The sequence below is a fragment of the Oryctolagus cuniculus genome, chromosome 11, assembly GCF_051225735.1.
Source record: "Oryctolagus cuniculus isolate XC-2025 breed Fujian yellow rabbit chromosome 11, ASM5122573v1, whole genome shotgun sequence".
Taxonomy (NCBI): domain Eukaryota; kingdom Metazoa; phylum Chordata; class Mammalia; order Lagomorpha; family Leporidae; genus Oryctolagus; species Oryctolagus cuniculus.
In genome coordinates this window covers 36,267,709-36,281,235 of record NC_142877.1, presented here as the reverse complement: position 1 = coordinate 36,281,235, position 13,527 = coordinate 36,267,709, and the positions used below count along the sequence as shown (strand labels likewise).

Genomic DNA, 13,527 nt, shown 5'->3' with positions numbered 1-13,527 from the left:
AGGCCTAAGTGACCACATTGCTGTGGAAAATACACATACAAATACACATATATAATTATAGATGATATAGATATAGATATAGATAGAGATAGAGATAGATATGGATATAGATAGATAGATATGGATACAGATATAGATACAGACATAGATAATCCTTGCTGAAACTTCACTATCCACTCTGAGTAGAAAATGTCCCAGCTGTGGCTTAACTGATCAATTTTCTTTACGTCTTCATTTTCTTTTATACAAGGGTGACATAGGATTATATGTATGCTTAATAAACTAAAAGAATAACCTACATCAATTGTTAAATTGGTCAATCATTCACACTTTAAAATAGTAATTCAGTTTTATAATAAGAAATTTACTCTTTTTATCAAAGGTTCACTGATAATGCTTGATTTCTTACCAAAGATAAGAAGCCATGCATCGCAGAGCAATTAACAGCAATTTTTCCATATAGAAACAATAACGCATTCTAAAATTGAATGTATTCAATAATAACAGTTGGGTCATCATGAAAATGAATCTTTAGTGGAGCACTGAGACATAGCTAAGTGATGATCCCTCCGTGTGTTTGAGTGAGAATGCTGTTTGCTCTTCTGTTAGTTTGGGGTAGTGTGGGGTCTAAGGAGGAGATGAAAAACACATGGGAAGTGAGAAAATACAAAATGAGAACTGCCAACTGTAACGTAATATCTACACCTTCTACTAATTAAGGTTTGTTGGGACTAGCACACTCCCTGCACTAATCCGTGCTGACCCTCCTGGAAGTGTTAAATTGGGTAGTCATTCACACTTAGGGGTTTAGTTCAGTAAAGTATTTCACACTGAACCTCATAATCCAAGCCCAGAGAACAGAATATCTGTCAGAAGAGATAGGGAATGTGATTCGTGGAAACTGGATCACAGGGAAAATATTGACAGAGAATTTATTCAACTCAAGAGAGCTGCCAGGATATCAGGCACCCATCAAAAGGACGGGGAAGAGGACTGTGTAAAGCAAGGGAAACAGGCAAGCATCTGTGTATGATTACGGTGCCAAGGTTAAGGAGATACCATTGCCTTCTTTGACATTCCTCCCCACAAGAGGGCTGCTCCTTGGTTCCTCTTGTGAGCGTTTGTGGTCTATTACTGATCCAACCAAGCACCTGGTGAAAGTGATGCCTCTCATGTCTGAGAATAGACCACAAGAGGCCCTGTAGCTTCCTACTTTTTTCTTGGAATTTTCCCTCTCTGGATACTTCCTACAATATACAAGTCTTCCTTTATCCATGAAAGATAACTTCCCAGAACCTCGGTGGATGCCTAAAACTATACCTATGACCAAACTTTATATACCCTCTGTTTTCCCTATATGCATGTATCAATCATAAACTTTAATTTATAAAGTATTAGCAATAATAAATACTAATAAAATAATGATAATATATTGTAATAAAATATGCACATTTTCTCTCTCAAAATATCTTGTTCTTAAAGCATACACATTGTAACTTCTCTTGGGCATGTATCAGTTATTGATGCCACTACCTTTTGGGTTTTGGGAACATTAATCAATAAAATAAGGGTGGCTTGAGTACAAACTCTGAGATGATAGCACAGCAGTTGACCAGATAAAAAAGATGGCTAAGGAGTGACAAGCAGGCAGGAAGGATGAACACTGGGAAAATTCTGGACAAAGGGAAATTCACACTCTGAGTGGTGGGAACCACAGAACAGGGTGGTGTGTAGTTTTATCACGGTACTCAGAACAGGATAATTGTTGACTTCTGGAATTTTCTGTTTAATATTCTTGGACCTCAACTGATGGTCTTTAAGTGAAACTGTAGAAATTGAATGAGAGGGGACTACTGTACTCCTCCTTGGACCACGTTGCATCTGTAAGAAGCCACACGTGGATTATTCAAGAGGCTGAGCCCAATCTTGAGGTTGTCTCTGCCCAGTTACACTCATGTAAATGAAGAGATATCCAAATGATTCTAATCCCCAACCACTTATGGCCACCTCTTGCTCAACTATGAGTCTTCCCATTTGAGGATTCAAAGATCCTGGGGCAGAGGCAGCTCTCATCTTTGCATTCCACCCAAAGTCGTGAGGCACAAGATCCATCGGTTTAATAAAAGGATTGTTGTGGCTTTATGTCACTCAGCTTGACACTTTATTACCCAGAAATAACTAGAACACTGTGGTTTCTTGGAAACACATTTGGGAGACAGTTCTCCAGGCTTCTCTCACTTTTCTGTACTTATGCTCAGAGACACTGACTACTTATAGTTCCAGAATATCTTTCCAATAGCATTCATGTAGAGAACAGACTCAGATGAAGAGAATTCTACTTCTAGAACAAAGGGGAAATATCCTTAGAGCTCTGGAAGAAAGAGATGGTGTGGGACTTGCACTGTGGTTTAGCCAGTAAAACTACTGTCTGCAGTGCTGGCATCCCATATGGTGTCAGTTCAAGTCCTGGTTGCTCTACTTCTGATCTAGCTCTCTGCTATGGCCTGGAGTATCAGTAGAAGATGGCTCAAGACCTGGGACCACTGAACCCACGCGGGAGACCTAGAAGAAGCTCCTGGCTCCCAGTTTCAGATCAGCCCAGCCCTGGCCATTGCAGACATTTGGGGAGTGAACTAGCAGAAGGAAGACTTCTCTGTCCCTCTCTCTCTCTCTCTCTTTCTCTTTCTCTCTGCCTCTCTGAAACTCTGCCTTTCAAATAAATAAATAAATCCTTTTTTTAAAAAAAAAAAAGAGAGAGGTGGTGTCTCTGTTCAGAGCAAAAGCCAAGTACATTTACTCTCATACAATATAGAGTTTTCTTGAACATAGGTTTCCTTTTTTTATATACACAACTCAATGCATGCACATACATTCAACAGATACCACCAGCAACACTTTATGGCACTTTAGAACAAAGGGAACTAACAAATATGTTTATGTCCATGCTTGATATGCCATACACCATACAATTCTTAATCTTTGAACCTACAAGTTTTACATCTTTTATCAGGATTCATGATACAGTAACAGGCTGGTTGGATTCCTGAAAGTACTATAAAATCTCAGATCTTTTACAGTTCTTGCAAACATATGGGTTTTACAGGTAGACTGGGACCCACATCTCGCTCTCTGATTTATCATCTGCATGATTTGGGTTATGCAATCTTTTTGATGGTCAGCTTCCTCATTTGCAAATTAGGCAAAATAATCATATATACCTTACCAAAGCAGTCTTTGAGCTAGATGAGGTATGGCACATAAAGTACTTAGAACAGTGCCTGGCACCTAGTATACATCCATTAAACATGGATCTTGTAGAGTGACTATTCTCTCAGGGTTTTCCAGAAGAGCTCCTGTCAAATCCATGTATTCACCCAGGTACTTCTCATTTCGTGAAGAGCAGACCTTGCCCTCACTTCTGGGGAAAATTTTATTCACAGATTCAACATACATTCTTATTACCAAATTATGTATTCTAATTTTTCTGCTTCAAAAAATCATCACTATTACATGCATTATTTTCTGATCCCTTATCAGGTTTCAGGGACTATGATCATATTATAGTTGTTCATTTACTCCTAACCAGAAACAATCCCCATGAGTCTAGTATTATCCCTTTTTTATGGGTGGGGGAGCAATGATTTAGTGAGATTCCAAGCTCTGTTGAATTTATTCTGCAAACTAGTAGAAGAGGCATGAAAATCAAAGTGTGGTAGATGTGAAGACCTGAAATGGTCTGGAGGAATAATAGTTCCAAAGATATTTATCTCTCAAGACATGCTTCTGTCTAATAATAATTCATGTATATGCATGAATAAATGTGTTAAATAATATATTTTATACACATATATATCTATGAGGCAGGCCTTTCTGCTAGGAGACAGTGCTGCTATAATTTAGGTAAAATGATTATGTAAATTGCTATGCAAGCGAGGGCACCTTTGAGATTGATAGGGTGTGCGTTATTGATTATACCAGGGCAACTAGCATAAACCAGGAGTTTCCAAGGCAAAATATGCTCATGTAACCTCTTTAACCTGAGAAAAAAATGAACCTCTCAAAGATAACTAAGTCTGGATTAACTTTTAAACCTCTCCATAAACAAGTGTGAATCTCAAAATGCCATATAACAAATTGAATTAAAAACTATAGAGGAGAGGAAGTACTCACAGACCTAGCACTTCTAAGCTTCTCTCCTAAAATAAAGTTCTAAATTCTGGCATTTAAGGAAAAAAAGCAGATATGTTTCTAGGACATTTAAATGGGACAGCTCATAAATATTTAAATCATCAGCAAAATTAAAATAAGTACCATATGAACATCTCTTAAATAGCTCACTCACACTAATAGCTAAAAGCTCAATACGTATGTCTCACCTTTAAATCTAAGAAAACTTAACAGCTACTTTTTTTGTTGTGATTGCATTAAGTTATCAATAGTTTATCTTCATTTTCATTGCTCTAGAACTCTACAACAGAGTCTCAAATTTCAGCTCGCCTAAGAATCTTTTTTTTTTTTTTTTATTTGGCAGGTAGAGTTATAGACAGTGAGAGAGACAGAGAGAAAGGTCTTCTCTCCATTAGTTCACCCCCCAAATGGCTGCCACGGCTGGAACTGCGCCAATCTGAAGCCAGGAGCCAGGTGTCTCCTCCCGGTCTCCCATACAGGTGCAGGAGCCCAAGCACCTGGGCCATCCTCCACTGACTTCCCGTCGCCTAAGAATCTTGAAGAGATTTTCAGGATACAAGTTACTGTTCCTATGTCCCCTCCCCATCCTCAGACTCTGACTTAGTAGTTTCAGAGACACAAGATACTCATTTTTTAACAAGCTCACACGTGTTGTTGATGCTTCAGGTCCACAGATCACTTTTTGAAACATACCTCAGACCTGTAATTCTCAACCTGGACTGCACATTGTAAGTATCTGGGAAGCACCATAAAATATTCATGCCAATGCATCACCCATTGGTTTATGATGGGATCCATCAGTGGGATATTTTAAAATCTTGCCAGATGAATTGAATGTGCTGCTCAGATTGATATCCACTATTCTTTCCTTGCTTGATTTCACTTCAATCTCAATAACTTTAAATATCAGTCACCTGTAACAGACTCTAAGATTCCTGAGGACAGGCACTTGATCTATGTGGTTTCCTATTTCATCCCTCAATCCTAAAATAATTGTCTTGAACCTCAGTGGTTTCCAGTAAACTTTTCTTACTACTGACCAACAGTTTATTGGAGACAATATCTTCACCTACTTAAAGAGGATGCCAATATATTAACTTTATCTTCATAGATGCTACAGCGATTCAGAAAGAGCATCATTTCAAAATATTTGTTAAGTAACTGTTAACATATAAACCACCTCAAAATTCAGGGGGTTCAAATATAACACCTTCTATTTTTCATGAGTTTATATGCCATCAGGTGGTTCTCCTGGGCTTTGGTGAGTTTACCCAAGTTTGTGTGGTCATCTGTGTGTTAGAAGGAAGCTCTGTTGACCTTGGCTAGGCTCCTTGGGTGGTTGGCTCCTCCGCTGACTTTTGGATTGTCCATGCTGGCCTTTGCTGAGACTACTGAAATCTCTATGTGCCTCTTATTTTTTTCAAAAGGCTAGCCTGGGCTGACTGTCATGAGGACTATGGAAGGTTCTGCAACAGAGAAGGCATGAAGCATCTCTTGAGGCCCAGGCTTGGAACAGGTCCTCTATTATTTCAGCTATATTGTATTGGCAAAAACAAGTAGTAGAGCAGCCATATTAAAAGGTAGAGTAAGTATTTTGTATCTTAGTAGGAAGTTTTAGAGTCTTTGTGCAAAATATTCTGATCAAAATACAAGGAAGTCATAAAAAGAACCAGAAATGTCATCAACCCACCATAACACGTAAGGCAAAGTTCCCCAGATTCCACTACCCCCCCCATTCTAGCCCTAGAAGAACGGCCAATATGTTTAATAAAAAAGCAAGTTGATTTCAACTCACTGAGTTTTCTAGCTTAAGCTGTTTAGTACACAAAAGACTCATGGGATTTAATTTCAAATGTTTGAAAGCTGAAGAGGTGCAAATATATGAAGAAAAATGAACTGGCAACTAATATTTGTTTTTATTTAAGAATAGGTTATGAATTCTGGATGGGAAACCAGGGTCAGCAAGCATAATGAATGACTCACCATCAATGCAGCAAATATTACAACATACCAAAAAAAAAATGATATCTAGGAAACTAAAGAAAATACGCTGGGAAAGCACTTAATTTGCATTGGCTCCTACTTTCCTTGTAAATCTATAGAAACACGATGTCATTGCCATATGAGATCTAAAAATAAAGGACCTCATAATGCCTGAAGATAATGATTTGATATAAACCTCAGGCCAAACCCTGAGTTTTGTTCTAACTTTATCTAAGGGTTGTGTTTTCTTTGGGAGGTAGAATGTCATTGTCCCTGCTTAATTTTCCTTTGACTGCCAAGAGTTCTTTTTAACCCCTGAATGAGACCTCTGGGTAAGAAATTAAATATCTATGCTCCTGGAGGAAGTAGTTTTAGGAACACATAAGAGCAAACCACTTGGACTCAAAGGTTCTTCCTTATACAGGAATAAGCATTTGATCAACTGGTTTTACAAGGCAGATCCCACTCTGCCCTCCGGGTTTCTCATCCTTAGGCTTTCTGGCTTCAAGGTTACCATGCTCGTCTCAGTTAAAAGTGTTTGTCCTTATTACTTATGTTTCTATTTATTCTAAAATAGTCTCCAAATAATGCAATGCTGTTTTTGTTTTAAAATCTTATTTTTTTAAGCCCACCTCCAAAGTCTACACTCAGTGCAGCAAACCAAAAGACAGGGATGAAAACAAGGACAATTTCTAAAAGGAAAGGGTTGGAGGGTGGCAGTTTTCTCCCCCGAAATGGCCCGACTACATGATTTTTGTCAATACCCATACACTAGCTGGAACTGACCAATATCCCACTTCCAAGGAAGTCACTTAATGTCTTCCTAAGGCCTTGTTTATGTAACTCTTTAATTATAGCGTAACCAAATCACAAGTATTTTGCCATGGGAAAATGTAAAGTCATTAAGCAACTTAAATACCACTCCGCCCTTTTCAGGCAGACAACACAACCATTAAGCAATTAATGCATGTTAAGACATTTCCAATTTTTTGGCCCTAATGCCAGTTCAATCATTTGGGACTGTGGAGTATAGTTGAAACCTACTCATTACATGTCTTGATGGGAAGTGGAGCATCTCGCATGCTTCTTTATAAAGTGGAATTCCCACCTCCAGCCCCCACACTGCACAGAGCATTAACCAGGTTGCAAAACAAGGTTGGATACTGCATGACACTGCCTAGCATTTCCAATACCTGTATGAGTCAGATCTGGACTTTAATCTTTGTTAATTGGGTGTCTTCCTGAGCTTGTAGATTGTAGGCCTTCTAAATCTGTGGATTTTGCTGACATATTAGGCTGTGGTTTCTATGGGTCCCACAGAATGGAAAACTTCCAACTGTTTAACTTAAAAAACAAAAACAAAAACAAAAACAAAAAACAGTGACCTGCTTAACTGCTTTATCTACTTGTGAAGATGTGTCCAGAATTGTTGGTAATACCGAGAAATGTTCTTTTTGTGTAATAGTAAGATTATGAACACATACAAAGAAGAATTATCAGGGATCCTTGTATCTTCATTGAAAAGGTTAAGCCTCTAAACAATCTTAGATTTTTGTTAAAAAATAAACACCTCCAATTCAAGTCGTTGATGTGGGTCATTTACTTTGGAGATAAAGATTATGCTATTCCAATGAGTCCTAAGAATAGATCATTCAGGGCCAGTGCTTGGTGTAGTGGGCTGGACCTCTGCCTGAGGCACTGGTATCTCATATGGGCACTGATGCATGTCCTGGCTGCATCTCTTCCAATCCAGCTCCCTGCTGTGGCCTGAAAGAGCAATGGAAGATGGCCCAAGTCCTTGTTGCCCCTTCACCCATGTATGAGGCCCAGAGGAAGCTCCTGGCTCTTGGCTCCTGACTTCAGATTGACCTGGCTTGGGCTGTTGCAGCCATTTGTAGAGTGAGCTAGTGGATGGAAGACCTCTCTCTGTCTCTCCCTCTCTCTCTCTGTGGCTCTACCTCTCAAATAAATAAATCAATCTTTAAAAAAAGAGTAGATCATTCATTGAAGAAATATTGAGATTTATTATGTGTAGGACATTGTCTATGCTGGAGATTCAGCAATAAGTAAGAATATGAACTCTGTATCCTCTCCTGGTGTATACTGTTGTGGATAAGAACAGACTACAAAGAAGTAAGCATAACTAAGATACACTATAATGTAGTAAGGTACTAGGAAGAAATACAAGTGCAGTGATGAGATAGATGGCATGTAGTGGGGTATTATAAACTTGATTATAGGGGAAGGGTTTCACCAACAATTCACACTTAACTGAGATTCAGTGCTTCCTGCCACCATCACAGCATAGAACCCATTAGGGAGAAGGAACATCTACAGCCAAGGTGGAAGCTTGATTTGCAAACAGGAGACAATGTGTGTGTGTGCGCATGTGTGTATATATGTAAGGAGCCATCATTGTCAGTTTGTATTGATGTCTGAGCTCTTGCCTATTTGTTATTCCTATTTGAAACCACATGTGTGGCAGGAACCCAATCACTTGAGTCATCATCATCGCCTCCAAGAGTCTACGTTAGCTGGAAGCTGGAGTCAGGAGCAAAGCCAGAACTCAAATCCAGGTGCTCCTATATGAGATGGGGACATCATAACCACTAGATCAGCTGCCTGTCTCCCACCCCCAACTTGTTGTTTTTATTTTGTAGTATTTGGTGGAAGTGCTGTTTAGTCTTCATAACATCTTTCTTTCAATAAGTTGTCCACTTTTTCTGTCTCAGACTGGGGTTTGAGGATAAGAATTCAGCCTGACTTTGAACAAAAAAAGGAAATATCAAGGAATCCTATCACAAGATTTATAGACCTAATACCTATCAGTAGATAGGTAAAAATGTAATGGATTAAAACATCAAACACTGGGGCTGGCACTGTGGCATAGCAGATAAAGCTGCCGCCCGCAGTGCTGGCATCCCATCTGGGTGCCGGTTTGAGACCTGGCTGCTCCACTTCCAATCCAGCTCTCTGCTATGGCCTGGGAAAGCAGTAGAAGATGGCTCAAGTCCTTGGGTCCCTGCACCCACATGGGAGACTGGGAGGAAGCATCTGGCTCCTGGCTTTGGATTGGCACAGCGCCGGCTGTAGCGGCCATTTGAGGGGTGAAAAGAAGACCTTTCTTTCCCTCTCTCTCTCACTTTCTATAACTCTACCTGTCAAATAAAAAAAAAAATCAAACATGTAGTTACCCCACGCATCTGCAGTTAGGCTGTTTATGCTGAGCTTACAACTTCTTTTGGTCTTGATCAGGCTCACTCATGCACCAGGAGCCAGGTGCAGTATAGAAAGGTAACTATACTACTGGGGGTTGGCTGTGTGTTTCCCATCATCCAGTATGCTAGCCTAAATGAATTCAGAGACAGGATTCAAAGACAGACATCAGAAATCTGCAATGCCTCTCAAAGTCTAGGCTCAAGATGAGTGTAGTGCTACTTTTCTGGCATTCTATAGGTCAAAATAACTCACAAGGCCAGCCAGGATTCAATAGCCCATAAAATGGGCTGCCTTCTCAGTTGAGGAAGCTTCAGAAAAAGAGATGGGTATATGGAGGAGTGAAGAATTGGGATATGGTATTTCGACTTACTACTTGTTGAATTATTGAATTATTTATTTAGTGGAGGGTTAAGCTTGTGTTTATAAAGGAAATTGAAAGTCTGTCATTGTAAAAATTAAAGGGAAAATAAGAAAAGGAGGAGGGAGGTTGGGAGTAGGGGAAGGAGGAGAGGTAGGGTGCCAAGGATCATTATGCTCTTAAAACTGTATATATGAAATTTGTTTCCTTTATATGAATAAAAAAATAAAAAGAATTGTGACATGGATATAGGGGGGAGTGAAGAACTGGTAACATTTTAAAATTAATCTACCACAGTAGGAAAATGCTAACACTGCAGCATGAAAATGATATCATGCAGCTGTTGGCAACTTTTTTTGTAAATGACCAGATAGTAAGTATTTTTTTTATTTTTCAGGACACGCAGTGTTTGTCATTCCACTCTGTTATAGTTCAAAAACAGCCATAGGCAACACATAAGTAAATGAGCATGGCTATATTCCAATAAAACTTGATTTACAAAATAATGAACTGAATTTGTCCATTGAACCATAGTTTGCTGACCACTTGTCTATTATCCTAGAGTGAGAGAATTTTGCACAAAAGCCTTCCATTCAAGCAAGCAGCCTTTGGTGCCTTCCATCATACACTAACAAACTCCGGGAGGAATGGCACTGACCCACCCATCAGACCACAGCAGTCATATGGATGGGCTTTTGTTCTAGTTGCTGGCGGGCTTGGGAGGAAAGCATTTTTTTTATTTTAACACTGCATTTGTTTACTGAGCTACTTACATTAAGTAAGATATCCATCCTTGGTAGTGGTTATTTGATGCCTGGATATAATAATCAGTTATTTCCTTTTGTTTGTTGTCGTTAGTTCACTTTCAAGGAATAAAGACAAAAATTTTTAGTAGAACAAATGCAGAGAGGCAGGGGAGGGAACTGGGAAAGCAATTAGAAAGCTCCTCAAGGGCAGGGATGGGTCCTCTCCAGGAAGCCAGATTCTCTAGCTAGAAGTGATCTCAGATTTCTACACACTTCTTCTCATTCTAGGGTACATTGGATTCATGTGGGGAGTTTTGTAAAATTCTGATATCCAGGCCACACCTTATGGCAATTAAATCCGAATCAAGGGCTCAGACCAGGTACCAGTATTTTGCAAACCTTCCCAATGTGAGTTGAATATACTCTCAGTGTCTACAGTCTTGACACCTGTTAGTGGCTCCATTTTTGGTCCTTCACTTAACCTGTCCCCTTCTGAGAATCCATCAGCTCTAGGTCTATCTTTTGCAGTGACTCAATAATAATGCAATTACTTTATAATCTCTCAAATTTTGACACAGCCCTGGGTCCTGAACTTCAATTTGTTGACTTGAAACTTCTCTTTTCAAAGTCTTATGGTTCTTTTCAGCTATATATCCTTGTTTTCTATACCCAGAGTACATTACCTTGGGAAATTAATATCATTTTCTTTTTTAAAAAGATTTATTTATTTATTTGAAAGTCAGAGTTAGAGAGAGAAGGAGAGGCAGAGAGAGAGAGTCTTCCATCTGCTGGTTCACTCCCCAATTGGCCGCAATGACCGGAGCTGTGCCGATCTGAAGCCAGGAGGCAAGAGCTTCTTCTGGGTCTCCCACTCAGGTGCAGGGGCCCAAGGACTTGAGCCATCTTCTACTGCTTTCCCAGGCCATAGCAGAGAGCTGGATCGGAAGTGGAGCAGCCAGGTCTCAAACCGGCTCCCATATGGGATGCCGGCACTTTATGCCAGGGCATTAACCCACTGTGCTACAGCGCCTGCCCCAATACCATTTTCAATTGAAGCATTCCTTCTGTTCATGACAAAATAGTCTCTTAAAGCAGACTTCACAAAGAATTATATTGTATTATTTGATAGATTAAATAATCTTATATTAAATGTCTTCATGATATGCCACTAAAGTTGATATTTCATTAATTTGCTATAAATTGCTCACAGAGGCATGACAAACAACTTTAGAAACTCTAATGGGTTAATCATTTTTCCTTGCTGCTTGGCTCAGATAATAGGTGGAAATTGAAGCTACAAAGAAGTTTAGAAGAGGTCATCTGGTCCCATGCCATCTTCCTCTTTCATAAATACACTAAATCTCCAAAATTAAGTGGCCTTCCAAAGTACAGTCATGTTCTGTATAACCTTTCAGTCAACCATGGACAGCATATATGACAGAGGACCCCTAAGATTATAATAGGGCTGAAAAAATCCCACCACCTGGTAACATGTTTGTGGGGATACTGATGTAAACAAATTACTGTGCTGCCAGTCATGCAGAAGGAGAGCACATACACTACATAATACCTGCTAATGATAATACATGACTGTTACTGGCTTATTTATTTACTGTCTCTTGATTGCATCAAGAGGCCACATAGAGTACATGGCCTCCAACATCTAGATTGATGCAAGTACATGCCATGATGTTTGCACAACCATGAAATCGCCTAATGAGACTTCCTCAGAACTTGCCAGCCATTATGCAGCACATGACTGTAGGAAGAAAGTACAGCGTTGATGCTGGCATTGTGACACTGGGTTAACTGCCATCTGTGATAGCATCCCATATGATAGCCTGTTCCAGTCCCAGCTGCTCCACTTCTGACCCAGCTCCACAGCAATGTGCCCCAGGAAAGCAGCAGAAGATGGCCCAAGTTCTTGGGCCTCAGCCACCCCTGTCGGAGACCTAGATGGAGTTCCAGGCTCCTGGCTTCAGCGTGGCCCAGTCCTGGCCACTATAGCCATTTGTGGAGTGAACCAGCAGATGGAAGGTCTCTCTCTCTCTCTTTCTCTCCCTCCCTTCCTCACTATCTGTCTCTGACTCTCCCTCTTTCTGTAACTCTGCCTTTCAAAGAAATAAAAAAATATATTTTTAAAAAGCACAGTTTTGATAATATGCAGTTTCCAAAATCAAAAGCATATTTTGGTACAGTTTGCAAGTTGCATAAATAATGTCTTCTCGGCACCTTCTTTTTTTCATCTTTATATACAGAAGATCAATTTAGTATGTACTAAGTAAAAATTTCAACAGTTTGCACCCACTTATTGCTCCATCCCTTTCAGGGACTATGGCTTCTCCATGACAGCAATTCTTCCTCAGAAGTGACTCACTCCGGATACCTTCTCAAACCTGTGCTCACGCATTCCTAGTTTTCCAATTTAGTAATCTAGTCCCCTAGATGTCCCCCTTGCCTAACTGAACCTCTACTTTCATCTGTTTGTCTCAGGATACAGAATCACCAGGCATCGGCTTTCTGTAGAGCTTCTGTGTGGGGGATGGGGGGTCCTGGCGCTAACCCAGAGGTAGGTACCCAACCAGATTTCTGATGAAGCAAGAAGCCCTGCTAATAAAAAAGGGTGACTCTTTCTTGTAAATTTCAAGGACCAATTCTTCTTTTCTCCCATGATGTTTCCCCTAAGATATAATCATCAGTACCTGGGGAATCAGCAGAGAGACAGTCATGCCAAGCATGTGTCCCCAGGCTGATCCTGAACCTAGGGAGGAATCAGCACCCAGCTATTCACAGCCAGCCACCCCAAGTAGGGAGCCAGTAAGCCTCAGCTGGGACCACCTTTTTTTTTTTTTTTTTTTTTTTTTTTTTTTTTTTGCTGCTGAAGATCAGGGAATTACTACCATTGCATGCCAGAGGCAAAGAATGTGTTTCACAGAGGACCTTAGAGAGTTTGTTCTAGCATTTGCCATTTTCGTATTGCAAAGGGATTGCCAATCTCAGCCTTGGAGAATAGCATCAATTAGGCAAGCTTAT

The 13,527-nt window shown here is 40.0% G+C and overlaps 1 long non-coding RNA gene across 1 annotated transcript in view; it reads right to left on the bottom strand.

Annotated features, from left to right (window-relative positions):
* The window catches only part of LOC149123412 (uncharacterized), a 734,608-nt gene that overhangs the window by 585,317 nt on the left and 135,764 nt on the right, over positions 1–13,527 (bottom strand). The gene's annotated exons all lie outside the window — the stretch shown is intronic.